This window comes from Anolis sagrei, chromosome 4 (assembly GCF_037176765.1).
Source record: "Anolis sagrei isolate rAnoSag1 chromosome 4, rAnoSag1.mat, whole genome shotgun sequence".
NCBI lineage: Eukaryota > Metazoa > Chordata > Lepidosauria > Squamata > Dactyloidae > Anolis > Anolis sagrei.
The window spans coordinates 240810423-240827499 of NC_090024.1; the positions used below are offsets into that span (position 1 = coordinate 240810423).

General features: G+C 44.6%; 1 protein-coding gene across 1 annotated transcript in view; it reads left to right on the forward strand.

Moving 5' to 3' along the window:
- Positions 1–1012: 1012 nt before the first annotated feature.
- Positions 1013–17077, forward strand: part of FAM110A (family with sequence similarity 110 member A) — a 40972-nt gene continuing 24907 nt past the window's right edge. Inside the window, exon 1 of the mRNA XM_067468263.1 lies at positions 1013–1170. The gene's annotated coding sequence lies outside the window, so the exon portion shown is untranslated. The remainder of the gene's footprint in view (positions 1171–17077) is intronic.

The window sequence follows — 17077 nt, forward strand, 5'->3', positions numbered from 1 at the left end:
ACAAAAACCACTGGATGAAAACTAACAAAATGAAGTTCAACAGTTCAACAAGTGACCCCTTGCCACTTTGGCAGGAAAAACGAAATGCAAAGATACAGAATGGGGGAGCAGTACATGTGAAAAAGATCTTGGAGTCCTTGTGGACAACAAGTTAAACATGAGCCAACAATGTCATGTGGCGGCAAAAAAAGCCAATGGGATTTCGTCCTGCATCAAGAGGAGCATACTGTCTAGATCTCGGGAAGTAATGCTACCCATGCTCTATTCCGCTTTGGTGAGACCACACCTGGAATATTGTGTCCAATTCTGGGCACCACAACTGAAGAGAGATACTGACAAGCTGGAATGTGTCCAGAGGAGGGCGACTAAAATGATCAAAGGTCTGGAGAACAAGCCCTATGAGGAGCGGCTTAAGGAGCTGGGCATGTTCAGCCTGAAGAAGAGAAGGCTGAGAGGAGATATGATAGCCATGTATCAATATGTGAGAGGAAGCCACAGGGAGGAGGGAGCAAGCTTGTTTTCTGCTTCCCTGGAGACTAGGACGCAATGGAAGAATGGCTTCAAACTACAAGAGAGGAGATTCCATCTGAACATGAGGAAGACCTTCCTGACTGTGAGAGCCGTTCAGCAGTGGAACTCTCTGCCCCGGAGTGTGGTGGAGGCTGCTTCTTTGGAAGCTTTTAAGCAGAGGCTGGATGGCCATCTGTCAGGGGTGATTTGAATGCAATATTCCTGCTTCTTGGCAGAATGGGGTTGGACTGGATGGCCCATGAGGTCTCTTCCAACTCTGTGATTCTATGATTCTATGCTGCACCCAGCCTTAAGGAGAGTATGGCAAGGAATCAAACCTGTTGTTGTTATCCTTGCAAGGACTGCTGGGAATCATTGGCAGGCTTTCTGCAGGGAGGCAGGGCAGTGCCTTCCTTGGGCAAGCCCTCTTTCCCTCCCTCTCTCTTCCCAAATGCTGCTGCCTTCTTCTCTGCTGCTGGGCGAACCCCCTTCAGGAAGGGAAATTCCCCAGGTGAGTGTCAACAGGAAGTTGTGCAAGGCGCTCACCTGGGCGCTCAGGTCACCTGGGAAGGTTTAACTCGGCGCAGGCAGAACGAGAAGCAGCTGCTTCAGAGAAGAGACGAAAGGAGGAAAGGAGCTCCTGTTTTCTCTCTCAAGAAGGTAAGAAAGCTCCCTTTCTTTTCCTCCATTGCTGCCCACGTTGCAGATTGTCCTGCCAACTGAGGAGCCATGCCAGGCAGGCAGAGATGCAACAGGTAGAGTTGCATCTACCTGCCCTCTCTTTTGAACTCCCAGGATCATTTTTTCTTACTAGCTCAAAACTCCGATTCCCATTTTCCCCCTTTCCCCAGCTATCAGGTCTCCAAGAGCTGCATGACAGGTAGAAATCCAACAGGTAGGGTGCCTGCTTTCTCTTTTCAACTCCCAGAGCATTTTTCTTAGTTGTGCATGGCTTCTATTCCTCTTTCTCTCCTTTCTTTGGCTATCAAGTCTCCAAGAACTACCTGGCAGGTAGAAACTTAATAGGTAGAGTGATTGACCTCTCCCTCTTTTAGACACCTAAGTCACTTTTTTCTTAGTGGCAGAAGGCTCCCATTTCCTTTCCCCCTACTTTCCGGATTATCATATGTGGCAGGCAGAAATCCAACAGGTAGACTGACAACCCTCTCTCTTTTAGATACCCAGGTCTTTCTTCTATTCCCTTCTATTCCCATTTTCCCATGCTATCAAGACCCCAAGATTTGTGTTGCAGGTAGAAATCCAACAGGTAGGGTGCCTGCTTTCTTATTTCAACTCCCGGATGATTTTTCTTAGTAGTGCATGGCTTCTATTCCCCTTTCTCTGGCTATCAGGTCCCCAAGAGCTGCCTGGCAGGTAGAAACCCAACAGGTAGAGAACTTGACCTCTCTCTCTTTTAGACACCTAGGTCACTTTTTTCGTAGCAGCAGAAGGCTCTCATCCCTTTCCCCCACCATTTTCCGGATTATCATGTATGGCAGGCAGAACTCCAACAGGTAGGGTGGCAACCCTCTCTCTTTTAGACACCTAGGTCTGTCTTCTTAGTTGTGCAAGACTTCTATTCCCATTTTCCCATGCTATCAAGACCCCAAGATTTGTGTTGCAGGTAGAAATACAACAGGTAAAGTGCCTACTTTCTTTTTCAACTCTCAGAACATTTTTCTTAGTAATGCATGACTTCTATTCCCCCTTCCCTGGCTATCAAGCCCCAAAGACCTGCCTGGCAGGTAGAAACCCAACAGGTAGAGTGCTTCACTTCTCCCTCATTTAGACGCCAAAGTCACTTTTTTCTTAGGAGCAGAAGACTCCCATTTCCCCAACTTTCCAGATTATCATGTCTCCAAGAGCTGTGTGGCAGGCAGAAATCCAACAGGTAGGGTGGCAACCCTCTCTCCTTTAGACACCTAGGTGTGTCTTCTTAGTAATGCAAGACTTCTATTCCCACTTTCCCTCGCTATCAAGACTCCAAGATTTGTGCTGCAGGTAGAAATCCAACAGGTAGAGTGCTTGCCCTGTATCTATTTTCAAAGATGTCCTAGGTCATTGGTTCTCATAGAAAGCTGGAAGAAAATACAAGTTTTTGGACACTTTCAAAACTTATTGGCTTATTTTCACCTATGCTTGTCTCTGAAAAAAGGGCAAAAGCTTTGATTTAAGGTTAGCTTTTAAGGTGCCACGAAAGTCCCCATACAATAATAATAACAATAATAATAATAATAATAGAATACAGAAATAATAATAAAATCCCCTTTTCCTTCCCTTTTTGTCCCATACCCAGTAGAGAAGGGCAGAGAACTGTATGGCCTTCGGAAATATAGGGACCGGAACCCAAAGTATTCCTCACAACTGGCTCTGCTGGTCAGGGATGATGGGAATTGTTGTCCAAGGACATCTGGAAAGCTCCAAGATTCCTTCTCATGATAGATGGAGGGCCAACAGAAAAATGTAACTTTTCTTTTGACGAGAACACAGGATCGTTGGATTGAGTTAGGAATAATCGCTCAAGACTTAAGGGATCATGGGTTGCTGTGAGTTTTCTGGGCTGTTTGGCCATGTCCGAGAAGCATTCCCTCCTGACGTTTCACCCACATCTATGGCAGGCATCCTCAGAGATTGTGAGGTCTGTTGGAATCTAGGCAAGTGAGGTTTATATATCTGTGGAAGAATGTCAAGGGTGGGAGAAAGAACTCTTTGTCTGCTTGAGGCAAGTGTGAATGCTGCAATTGATCACCTCGATTAGTATTGAATAGCCTTGCAGCTTTAAGGCTTGCCTGCTTCCTCTCTGGGGGAATCCTTTGTTGGGAGGTGATTAGCTGGCCCTGATTGTCTGGAATTTCCCTGTATTTGAGTGTTGTTCCTTATTTACTGTCCCGATATTAGAGTTTTTAAATACTAGTAGCCAGATTGTGTTGATTTTCATGGTCTCCTTCAAAGAGTTGGAAGAGACCTCATGGGCCATCCAGTCCAACCCCATTCTGCCAAGAAGCAGGGATATTGTATTCAAATCACCCCTGACAGATGGTCATCCAGCCTCTGTTCAAAAGCTTCCAAAGAAGGAGCCTCCACCACTCTCCGGGGCAGAGAGTTCCACTGCTGAACAGCTCTCACAGTCAGGAAGTTCTTCCTCATGTTCAGATGGAATCTCCTCTCTTGTAGTTTGAAGCCATTGTTCCATTGCGTCCGAGTCTCCAAGGAAGCAGAAAACAAGTTGCTCCCTCCTCCCTGTGGCTTCCTCTCACATATTTATACATGGCTATCATGTCTCCTCTCAGTCTTCTCTTCTTCAGGCTAAACATGCCAGGCTCCTTAAGCCGCTCCTCATAGGGCTTGTTCTCCAGACCCTTGATCATTTTAGTCGCTCTCCTCTGGACACATTCCAGCTTGTCAATATCTCTCTTGAATTGTGGGGCCCAGAATTGGACACAATATTCCAGGTGTGGTCTAGATGGCTGGGAGGACAACAGATGGAGAATATACACTTCCCAGAATAGGGCCTGGATTATCATATGTGAAAAAGAAACTGCATTTTTCCCCTGGGTTATATTGACTGCGTGCCAGATTCTCCACCAAGAATCACTTTGTGATTAGCATACATATAAAAAACTATAATATTTTGGTTTTTTTTCCAAGTGTTGTATCACTTGATTCACTATCCAGACTCAGATTTTAAAAAAAAATAAGGATTACTAATGCTTTACAAAAAATACTGCATAAATAATGTGGATTTTGGAGGTCTCCATTAGTGACGATATACATGAATTGGAGAATATGGTTAAGGAAGATGTTGTGTGCCTTCAGGCCCCCTGTCAACATATTGATTGTGTTATTGTGATTGTGTTTATTGGAATGTTATTTTGTTACTGTATTTGGTTTTTTTCTTTTTATGTAATTTTGATGATGTTGCTTGTTGTTTATGTTTTGGTTTTATTTTGCTGTAATATGTTGTCTGGGCTTGGCCCCATGTAAGCCTCTCCAAGTCCCCATTATTATTATTATTATTATTATTATTATTATTATTATTATTTGGCTGTGGATGGTGAGATCCGGACTTTGGATACCAGAACCCAAAGGCGCGGATACCAAGTCTGTTAGGCAGCCGCCAGAACCGGTCTACAGCCAATATTCCAGGTGTGATCTACAGCCAAAGCAGAATAGAGGGGTAGCATGACTTCTCTAGATCTAGACACTATGCTCCTATTTGGCCTGCATCAATAGGAGCATAGTGTCTAGATCTAGAGAAGTCATTCTCCCCATGCTCTATTCCGCTTTGGTTAGACCACACCTGGAATATTGTGTCCAATTCTGGGCACCACAATTCAAGAGAGATATTGACAAGCTGGAATGTGTCCCGAGGAGGGCGACTAAAATGATCAAGGGTCTGGAGAACAAGCCCCATGAGGAGCGGCTTAAGGAGCTGGGCATGTTTAGCCTGAAGAAGAGAAGGCTGAGAAGAGATATGATAGCCATGTATAAATATGTGAGAGGAAGCCACAGGGAGGAGGGAGCAAGCTTGTTTTCTGCTTCTCTGGAGACTAGGACGCAATGGAACAATTTCTTCAAACTACAAGAGAGGAGATTCCATCTGAACATGAGGAAGAACTTCCTGATTGTGAGAGCCGTTCAGCAGTGGAACTCTCTGCCCCGGAGTGTGGCGGAGTCTCCTTCTTTGGAAGCTTTTAAACAGAGGCTGGATGGCCATCTGTCAGGGGTGATTTGAATGCAATATTCCTGCTTCTTGGCAGAATGGGGTTGGACTGGATGGCCCATGAGGTCTCTTCCAACTCTTTGATTCTGTGATTCTATGTTGTCCGGGCTTGGCCCAATGTAAGCTGCTCTGAGTCCCCATTGGGGAGATGGTGGTGGGGTATAAATAAAGTTTTTATTATTATTATAATTACCCCTCTGATACCCCCTTGCAACCCCCCCCCCAAGAGTCCCGACCCCCAGGTTGGGAAACACTGCACTGGACGGCTGTTGACCGGTGCTGGTGGCCACCTAAGAGACTCGGTATCTGCGCCTTCAAAGTCCAGATCTCATCATCCGTGGACCGTTTCAAATTGCTTTATTTCAATATGGCAACCCATGAATTTTATCGAGTTTACCCGACATTCATGATGGTCTCCCACCCAACTGCTAACCTGGGCTGACCCTGCTTATCTTCCAAGGTCACTTGGGTTTCTAGTGCCTCTGATCTGGAATTGTTTCCAACATTTCAAAAGTCAACAGATTTTAAAAAGGGAATTCAAATCCAGTATTGGTTCTTTTTAAAAGTCCTTTCAGTTGACTTTCAAAACACTATGGACAGTGTTCATAGAAGTGAACGGCAGACTTTGGAATGCAGAGGCGTGTTCAAATATATGAACAGAGTTTTCTTAATGGGATGGAATTCTGCTTTGGAAAGGAGATGTTTGCAGAACTTCTTGGCTTGCTTTTCCAGTTTGTAGAATGAATGCAGTTTGGCAATATGTTAACAGCCATGCCTTGGTGCTATGGCTTCCAGGGAGTTGTAGTTTTGTGAGGCAGAGAAGGCAAAGTACCTTGCAAAACTACAATTCATGAAATTAGATAGTGCTGCACAATGGGAGTTAAAATGGTGTCAAGCTGCATTACTTCTACAAAGTTCAGTTCAACAATATGTTAACTGCCGTGGCTTAGTGCTATGGCTTCCAGGGAGTTGTAGTTTTGTGAGGCAGAGAAGGCAAAGTACCTTGTAAAACTACAAATCATGAAATTCGATAGTGTTGCACAATGGCTGTTAAAATGGTGTCAAGATGCATTACTTCTACAAAGTGCAGTTTGACAATATGTTAACTGTCGTGGCTTGGTGCTATGGCTTCCGTGGAGTTGTAGTTTTCTGAGGCAGAGAAAGCAAAGTACCTTGTAAAACTACAATTCATGAAATTCGATAGTGTTGCACAATGGGAGTTAAAGAAGTGTCAAGCTGCATTACTTCTACAAAGTTCAGTTCAACAATATGTTAACTGCCGTGGCTTAGTGCTATGGCTTCCAGGGAGTTGTAGTTTTGTGAGGCAGAGAAGGCAAAGTACCTTGTAAAACTACAAATCATGAAATTCGATAGTGTTGCACAATGGCTGTTAAAATGGTGTCAAGATGCATTACTTCTACAAAGCGCAGTTCGACAATATGTTCACTGCCATGGCTTGGTGCCATGGCTTCCAGGGAGTTGTAGTTTTGTGAGGCAGAGAAGGCAAAGTACCTTGTAAAACTACAAATCATGAAATTCGATAGTGTTGCACAATGGCTGTTAAAATGGTGTCAAGATGCATTACTTCTACAAAGTGCAGTTTGACAATATGTTAACTGCCGTGGCTTGGTGCTATGGCTTCCGGGGAGTTGTAGTTTTGTGAGGCAGAGAAGGCAAAGTACCTTGTAAAACTACAATTCATGAAATTGGATAGTGTTGCACAATGGGAGTTAAAGTGGTATCAAGCTGCATTACTTCTACAAAGTGCAGTTTGACAGTATGTTAACTGCCGTGGCTTGGTGCTATGGCTTCCGGGGAGTTGTAGTTTTGTGAGGCAGAGAAGGCAAAGTACCTTGTAAAACTACAATTCATGAAATTCGATAGTGTTGCACAATGGAAGTTAAAATGGTGTCAAGCTGCATTACTTCTACAAAGAGAAATTCACCCTTGGAGGGTTGGGAACAAAGATGTCATCCTTAGGATTGATTGAAAGGCCCACGAGATATTGTCAATTGATTACCTATTAGTTGTTTGTGGTCAAACATTCTCTGAACTTCCCTGCGGCCTTCTTTGTTTGTTTGTTATTGCCTCATGCTTGGAGCTGATAGCAACAATGGGAACAAGGGCAACCAAATCTGGTTTCTTCTTCCCCCAAGACAAATATTTAGGATGCTTTTGAGAAGCTCACAAGAAAAGCATGCAAGTAATGATACTCTCTTTTGGTTTGCTTCAGTGTTGGACTCCTGCAGGTGGGTCTACATTGTCGAATTAATGCAGTTTGACACCTCTTTAATCTCCATGACTAAATACTTTGGAATCCTGGGATTTGAAGTTTGGGAAGGCAAAGCACTCTTTGGTAGAGAAGATGGAGGGGCTAGTTATGTTTGAGCCATGGCAGTTAAAGTAGTGTCAAACTGCATTAACTCAACTCGCATGATGTGGATTCCACTTTGTGGCCCCATTTCTTGAGGTTGGCTCTGCATCTCATGGTGCCAGAGCGCAGTCCGTTCAGCGCCTTCCAAGTCGCCCAGTCCTCTGTGTGCCCAGGGGGGGAGTCTCTCATTTGGTATCAGCCATTGGTTGAGGTTCTGGGTTTGAGCCTGCCACTTTTGGACTCTCGCTTGCTGAGGTGTTCCAACGAGTGTCTCTGTAGATCTTAGAAAACTATTTCTAGATTTAAGTCGTTGACATGCTGGCTGATACCCAAACAGGGGATGAGCTGGAGATGTCTCTGCCTTCATCCTTTCACTATTGGCTGCTACTTCCTGGCAGATGTCAGGTGGTGCAATACCGGCTAAGCAGTGTAATGTCTCCAGTGGTGTAGGGCACAGACACCCCGTGATAATGCGGCATGTCTCATTAAGAGCCACATCCACAGTTTTAGTGTGGTGAGATGTGTTCCACACTGGGCCTGCATACTCAGCAGCAGAGTAGCATAGCGCAAGGGCGGATGTCTTCACTGTGTCTGGTTGTGATCCCCAGATTGTGCCAGTCAGCTTTCGTATGATATTGTTTCTAGTACCCACTTTTTGCTTGATGGAAGGTTGAGAGCCACTGGTGTAGACACACCCATAGTAAAATGTTGAAGTTCTGTGCCTCTTTTATAAAAACAAATAAGCTGCAGAGAGCATTTGGAGATCCCTACCCATTCTGTCTACTCTAAAGCCATTGATGTTTTCAAGTATCCAAAATTCACATGCAAACACCCTCTAGGACCAGAAGGCCGTTTTCTGAATTAATTCAAGAGGAGCACATTTGTACACCAAGTTACTGATTAACAACCTTTTTGTTTTGGAAGGAAGGAGATTCCTGGCACAGAATTCAAAAGGTTTTTCCCCCCTTTCTCTATTTGTACAGAAGGAGCAAAGGCAGGAATCCAAACAATTCTAGGTCAGCCGGATTACGAAAACCTGCGCCCTTGGGTCAACCTTGGAAGGCTGAGAAAACACCAATTGAACACCGGATGCTGGTGCCTCCTCCATACTACAACTCCCAGGGTTCCATAGCATTGAGGTCCAATTAATGCAGACTACTTCAACTGCCATGCCTCAATGCTGTGGAACCCCGGAGGTTGTAGTTTGCTGGGCCACTAGCACTCTTTGGCAGAAAAGGCTGAAGACCTTGTAAAACTGCATCTCCCAGGATTCCACAGCATTGAGCCTTGGCATTTCAAGTGTTCATAGAATCATAGAATCAAAGAGTTGGAAGAGACCTCATGGGCCATCCAGTCCAACCCCATTCTGCCAAGAAGCAGGAACTACAAGAGAGGAGATTCCATCTGAACATGAGGAAGAACTTCCTGACTGTGAGAGCCGTTCAGCAGTGGAACTCTCTGCCCCGGAGTGTGGTGGAGGCTCCTTCTTTGGAAACTTTTAAACAGAGGCTGGATGGCCATCTGTCAGGGGTGATTCGAATGCAATATTCCTGCTTGTTGGCAGAATGGGGTTGGACTGGATGGCCCATGAGGTCTCTTCCAACTCTTAGATTCTATGATTCTATGATTCTATATTGCATTCAAATCACCCCTGACAGATGGCCATCCAGCCTCTGTTTAAAAGCTTCTAAAGAAGGAGCCCCCACCACACTCCGGGGCAGTGAGTTCCACTGCTGAACGGCTCTCACAGTCAGGAAGTTCTTTGTCAAACTGCAGTCATTTTGCAGTGTACGTACAGAAGTGGACAAGGATTAGAATACAGGTCACTCCAGTCTTAAAGTCAACATTCTCTATATTTATTAATTAGATGTACCAGTATGTTTATATTTTTATGGCGCTGCCCTTTGGACGGTTCGCAACCGGAATTTCATCACCTTGCTTTTTTATTTTGGGATTACCATCCAAGCATCCCATTTGAATATGAAGCTGTCAGAGAGGTTTTCTTTGCAGCTGCCCCAGTTCGGAATATGTTGCAAAATCGTTACTGAACCTCCCTTGGCAAGTATTTTGTGGCAAGGGCTAAGCAGCAACAGGGTGGACATATGCAAACTGTATTTATTTAATGCAGCGTTTCTCAACTTGGGGGTCAGGACACCTGGGGGAGTCACGAAGGGGTGTCAGAGGGGTCACCAAAGACTATCAGAAAACATAGTATTTTCTGTTGGTCATGGGGGATCTGTGTGGGAAGTTTGGCCCAATTCTATAGTAGGTGGGGTTCAGAATGCTCTTTGGTTGTAAGTGAACTAAAAATCCCAGCAACTACAACTCCCAAATGTCAGTACCTATTTTCCCCAAACTCCCCCAGTGTTCCCATTTGGGCATATTGAGTATTCATGCCAAGTTAGGTCCAGATCTATCATTGTAGTGTCAAAGGCTTTCATGGCCGGAATCACTGGGTTGTTGTAGGTTTTTTCGGGCTGTATGGCCATGGTCTAGAGGCATTCTCTCCTGACGTTTCACCTGCATCTATGGCAAGCACTCGGAGGATGCTTGCCATAGATGCAGGCAAAACGTCAGGAGAGAATGCCTCTCTAGACCATGGCCATACAGCCCGAAAAAACCTACAACAACCCAGATCCATCATTGTTTGAATCCACAGTGCTCTCTGGACGTAGGTGAACTACAACTCCAAAACTCAAGGTCAGTGCCCACCAAACCCCTCTTGTATTATCTGTTGGTCATGGGAGTTCTGTGTGCCAAGTTTGGTTCAATTCCATCTTTGGTGGAGTTCAGAATGCTCTTTGAATATAGGTGAACTATAAATCCCAGCAACTACAACTCCCAAATGTCAATACCTATTTCCCCCAAACTCCACCCGTGTTCCCATTTGGGCTTAAAGAGTATTTGTGCCAGATCCATCATTGTTTTAGTCCACAGTGCTCTCTGGATGTAGGTGAACTACAACTCTAAAACTCAAGGTCAATGCACACCAAACCCTTCCAGGATTTTCTGTTGGTCATGGGAGTTCTGTGTGCCAAGATTGGTTCAATTCCATCGTTGGTGGAGTTCAGAATGTTCTTTGAGTGTAGGTGAACTATAAATCTCAGCAACTACAACTCCCAAATGTCAATACCTATTTCCCCCAAACTCCACCCGTGTTCCCATTTGGGCTTAAAGAGTATTTGTGCCAAGTTAGGCCCAGATTCATCATTGTTTTAGTCCACAGTGCTCTCTGGACCTAGGTGAACTACAACTCCAAAATTCAAGATCAATGCCCACCAAACCCCTCCTGTATTTTCTGTTGGTCATGGGAGTTCTGTGTGCCAAGTTTGGTTCAATTCCATCATTGGTGGAGTTCAGAATGTTCTTTGATTGTAGGTGAACTATAAATCCCAGCAACTACAACTCCCAAATGACAAAATCAAGAAATCCTCCCCACCCCACCCCATCTGTATTCAAATTTGGGCATATTGTGTATTTATGCCAAATTTGGTCCAGTGAATGAAAAAACATCCTACATATCAGGTATTTACATTACGATTCTTTGCTACTCATAAGAGTAGCAAAGTTACAATTGTGAAGTAGCAATGAAAATCATGTTATGTTTGGGGGTCACCACAACATAAGAAACAGTATCAAGGGGCCGCGGCATTAGGAAGGTTGAGAAACACTGATTTAATGTGTTGTTGAAGGCTTTCATGGCTAGAATCACTGGGTTGCTGTGAGTTTTCTGGACTGAATGGCCATGTTCCAGAAGCATTCTCTCCTGACGTTTTACCCACATCTATGGCAGGCATCCTCACAATCTTTGAGAATGCCTGCCATAGATGTAGTTAAAATGTCAGGAGAGAATGCTTCTGGAACATGGCCATACAGCCCAGAAAACTCACATCAGACAAGTATTTATTTAGTTCATCTTGGTCATGCCAAGAGTTCAAGTTCTGCCACATCGTTCCTTGCATCTCATAATTTTGTTCTCACAACAGTCCTGTACAGTAGGCTAGGCTGGGAATTAAGGGAGATTGAGTGTATCTTCACAGTCAAATTAATGCAGTTTGAAAACACTTTAACAGCCATGGCTCAGTGCTATGGAATCCTAGGACTTGTAGTTTCATGAAGTCTTTAGCCAGGAACTGGGAAATAAAGGAGTGGAGAAGGGAAGTCTTCAAGGTGTGGAAAAACAAAGGGTTGCATTCACCCTTGGGTTTTGAAATGCAGTTCATCAAAGGCCTCACAAGTAAGAACAAAGGACACTTTATAAGTACTGTTCTTAAATTGACTACACACTATAATTATAAGGGTGGACATGATATTATACGAATAGGCGTTGAAAAAGGGGGAGAGGGGAGAAACATCAACAACACCTTTTGAACTGTCTTCAGCCCAATATCTGCCCTTTGTTTCCTGCACAAAATTATTATAAATACTAGCCGTCCCCTGCCACACATTGCTGTGGCCCACTCTGGTGGTCATGGGGGTTCTGTGTGGGAGGTTTGGCCCAATTCTATCATTGGTGGGGTTCAGAATGCTCTGTGATTCTAGGTGAACTATAAATTGTCAGGATTGTTGAAAGTATGCATGTATGTTTTCCAATGTGTTTCAATATGTTTAACAATGGTGTTCATGTGTATTCAAAATGGATTCAGTTATGTTCAATTGTATGCTAGATTTGGGAGAGATCATCCGGAGTTTCGGGGTACAGTGTCATCTGTACGCAGATGATGTCCAACTCTGTCACGCCTTTCCACCTGCTACTAAGGAGGCTGTTCAGGTCCTGAACCGGTGCTTGGCCGCTGTAATGGACTGGATGAGGGACAACAGATTGAAACTAAATCCAGACAAGACAGAGGTACTCCTGGTCAGTCGAAAGGCCGAACAGGGTATAGGGTTACAGCCTGTGCTGGACGGGGTCACACTCCCCCTAAAAGTGCAGGTTCGCAGTTTGCAAGTTCTCCTAGACTCATTGCTGAGCCTGGAGCCCCAGGTTTCGGCAGTGGTCAGGGGAGCTTTTGCACAATTAAAACTTGTGCGCCAGCTGTGCCCGTACCTTGGGAAGTCTGACTTGGCCACGGTGGTCTACGCTTTGGTTATATCCCGTTTAGAGTACTGCAACGCTCTCTACGTAGGGTTGCCTCTGAAGACTGCCCGGAAGCTGCAGCTAGTCCAACGCTCGGCAGCCAGACTACTAACGGGTGCTGAGTACAGGGAGCACACCACTCCGCTGTTACACCAGCTTCACTGGCTGCCAATTAGCTTCCGAGCACAATTCAAAGTGCTGGTGTTAACCTATAAAGCCCTAAACGACTCCGGCCCTGTTTACCTCTCCGAACGTATTCTCCCCTATGAACCATCAAGATTATTAAGATCGTCTGGAGAGGCCCTGCTCTCGGTCCCACCGGCCTCGTGAGCGCGCCTGGTGGGGACGAGGGACAGGGCCTTCTCGGTGGTGGCCCCTCGACTCAGGAACTCTCTTCCACCGGAGATCAGAACCGCCCCGTCTATCCTGACATTTAGGAAACAGGTGAAGACTTGGTTATGGAGACAGGCATTCGACGAGTGAGCCAGATATGGATGATGATGAACAACGAGTTAGTGTGACAACTGACCATTGTAGTTATTGAATGTAATTGCTGTTTTAATTTTTTAGTGTAAAATGAATTATTATGTTTTTATTAACTGTATGTGATATTATGGTTGGAAAATGGTCTGAGTCCCTCAAGAGAGGTGAGAAGGCCGGTATATAAAACTTTTAAATAAATAAAAAATAAAATAGATTTGTTGTTGCTAAAGGCAGAGAGAGTCAAGACCTTGACAGAAGTTAGATAACACAGTTTCCTGCCAGGGAAGAAAAAGGGAGGATCCAGCCAGAGAGAAACGAGATAAGCAGATGATCTGAAAACTGTTGTGTGTTGTGCTTTGTAGTGTTCATGATGTAGTCTGCTTGGAAGTAGACCTGTCTTAAGATGTGCTAAGTAACCTGGTAACCTCAATTCCGCTGTGCATAGACCCCATCCAGAGAACACTGTGAACACAAACAATGATGGATCTATGTATTGTCGAAGGCTTTCATGGCTGGAATCACTCAGTTCTTGTGGCTTTTTTTGGGCTATATGGCCATGTTCTAGAGGCATTTCTCCTGACGTTTCGCCTGCATCTATGGCAAGCATCCTCAGAGGTGAGGTCACCTCTGAGGATGCTTGCCATAGATGCAGGCGAAACGTCAGGAGAAATGCCTCTAGAACATGGCCATATAGCCCGAAAAAACCCACAAGAACTGAATGATGGATCTGTACCAAACTCTACACGAATACTCAATATGCCCAAATGTGAACACTGGTGGAGTTTGGGGGAAATAGAATCTTAACATTTGGGAGTTGCAGTAAACTTTGTTATTTTTGAAACTGAAAACTGCAGTGAGTCCTGTTTTGCGTCTGTGTGATCTGGTAACCTCAATTCCGCTGTGCATAGACCCCAAGGGTCTCACTCTGACAATAAGGTTATGGGCCCTGACCTGCTGACCTGCATCCCAGACCTGCGTTCCTGACCTGACAGAGTTGAGAGGGTGTCGCCGGTGGTTTACTAAGATCCAGACCTGGAAACTTGCTGACTAGACCCCAGTTTAGTCATGGTTACTCCTTGCGTGGCCTTGGGCAAGTCACATTCTCTCAGCCTCAAAGGAGAGCAATGGGAAAATTCCTCTCAAGAACTTTAACCTTATTTGAAAGCACATAACTATGGAATGGGGTGGGGACCAGCAAGGGATGAAAATAGAGTGAATACCTTAAAGGAGGTATGGGCAAACTTTTTCCCTCCAAGTGTTTTGGACTTCAAGTCCCACAATTCCTAACAGCTGGTAGACTGTTAGGAATTGTGGGAGTTGAATTCCAAAACACCTGGAGGGACAAAGTTTGCCTATGCTTGCCCAAAAGCCACCTGATCCCCTCTAATCTTGGAAGCTAAGCAGGGCCAGACCTGGTTAGTACTTGGATGGGAGACAGCCAATGAATACCAAGCTACATTTCAAAAAAAGGAACTGGCTAAACCACCTCTTAAATATTCATTACCTTTTTAAGAAAACCTGATGGGGTTGCCATAAGTTGACAAACGACTTGAAGGCACATTTGACTGGCAGCTTGACTTGAAAACATTGACGCAGCAACATTTCGTAATGCATGTTTTTCTGCTCCCATCTCAAGCCTTTAGGGAAGAAAGTGGGAGAAAAATATAAATAAACCTATTTGGACCAGGAAGCTGGGATTTCCAGTTCTTTGTGTCCTTTGAGACCTGCCTTCCAGGAAGGCCCTTTATACGTTGGGAGCACCCTCTTTTTCGTCTCTCCTTGTGGGAGTATCTCTCAAATTAAGAGTTTGCAGAGGCTGAGACCAGAAAGACAGGAACTGGCATGGAAAAACATAATCTGCAAAACAAAACAAAACAAAGGATAAACAGATGTTTAAAATTATCCACCCTAAGCAACCCCTAAACCTGCTTCAGATGCTTTTGTTCCGACCAGGATCCTCTTCCTCCTCCTTTCTTCTTCTTGCAGACACTGTGTTTTCCAAACTGGGTGAGCTGAGCTGCTCAATAAATCATGAAAATTATGATGCGATTACAAAAACATGCCATTTAAATATAGAAACAGAGCTTAGACACTGCCTGGCGGCGGCGGCTCTTACTCCAAATGCTGTTATTACCATCTTTATTATTAAAGTATTTTGGTCCCACCTTGCCTTATAATGTCTCGGGGCAGGCTGCAATAACAATTAAAGTTTTAAATGGTTTTATAAAAAGGGAAAAATAATGTGTGCATTCTCGAATCATGTTATAGACATTGGAAAAGCATGTTAAACAACTTGGAGAGGTTGAAATGCAGCAGAGTCTCGCATATCCAACATAAACGAGCCGGCAAAACTTTGGATAAGCAAAAATGTTGGATAATAAGGAGGGATTAAGGAAAAGCCTATTAAACAACAAATTACATTATGTTTTTACAAATTAAGCACCAAAACCTCATGTTTTACAACAGATCAACAGAAAAAGCACTTCAATGTATGGTAACGTTATGTAGTAATTACTGTATTTACAAATTTGGCAGGAGCTAGGGCTAACAGCGGGAGCTCACCCCAGATTCGAACTGCCAACCTTCAGATTAGCAGTTCAGCATTATAAAGGGTTTAACCCAATGGTTCTCAAACTTCCTTATGCTGCAATTCCTCAATACAGTTCCTCATGTTGTGGTAACCCTGAACCATAATTTTGCTACTTCATAACTGTAATTTTACTACTGTTGTGAATCATAATATCCAATATGCAGGATGTATTTTCATTCACTGGACCAAATTTCGTGACTGTGTCTTCCCTTACGAGTCCATACGTTCCCTAATCATAGAATCATAGCATCAAAAAGTTGGAAGGGACCTCATGGGCCATCCAGTCCAACCCCATTCTGCCAAGAAGCAGGAATATTGCATTCAAATCACCCCTGACTGATGGCCATCCAGCCTCTGTTTAAAAGCTTCCAAAGAAGGAGCCTCCACCACACTCCGAGGCAGAGAGTTCCACTGCTGAATGGCTCTCACATTCTTATGGGGAGTGTCTTCTCTCTCTCTCACCTCCATCTCAGGCTTGGTTAGTGGGGACGAGGGAAAGGGCCTTCTCGGTTGCAGTCCCCAGGTCTGGAATTCCCTCCCCAAGGCTAGCACCCTCCCTATCCACATTTCATAAAGATCTAAAGACGTGGATGTTTCGTTGTGTATTCGATTAGTCAATTCCCTGGACAGCTGGCCCAGGTAAAGGTAAAGGTTGTCCCCTGACATTAGGTCCAGTCATGTCTGACTCTGGGGTGTGGTGCTCATCTCCATTTCTAAGCCGAAGAGCCGGCGTTGTCCATAGACACCTCCAAGGTCATGTGGCCGGCATGACTGCATAGAGCGCCGTTACCTTCCCGCCGGAGCGGTACCTATTGATCTACTCACATTTGCATGTTTTCAAACTGCTAGGTTGGCAGAAGCTAGGGCTGACAGCGGAAGCTCACGCCGCTCCCTGGAATCGAACCTGCGAACATTTGGGCAACAACCTCAGCAGCTCAGTGCTTTAACCCACTGCGCCACTAGTGCTTTGACTTGCAGGAAATTTTCAAAGATTCCCCCTTGATCTTTTTAAACTGAAGATGTCTGTCATCAGTCCATGCACAAGTGCAAAGCAACATCACATTTTGATCAGGATGACTCAGTGTATTAATGAAGACACAACTCTGGAGAAGCTACATCAGTTTGCCTATGCTTGTTCCTTCTGGGAAGGCAGACTGCTCTCCTGCTTCGTCTCACCTCATTCCTGATTTAATTGTGAACTCCTTTTGCACTCTGAACTAGTGGCAACTGAACTCAGCTGAGGACAAAAGGATAAAGTTGGAAGAGAAAAGAGACAGTGGGATGCTTTAAAAGCAGCCAAGAAAGTGAGAGGACAGAGGA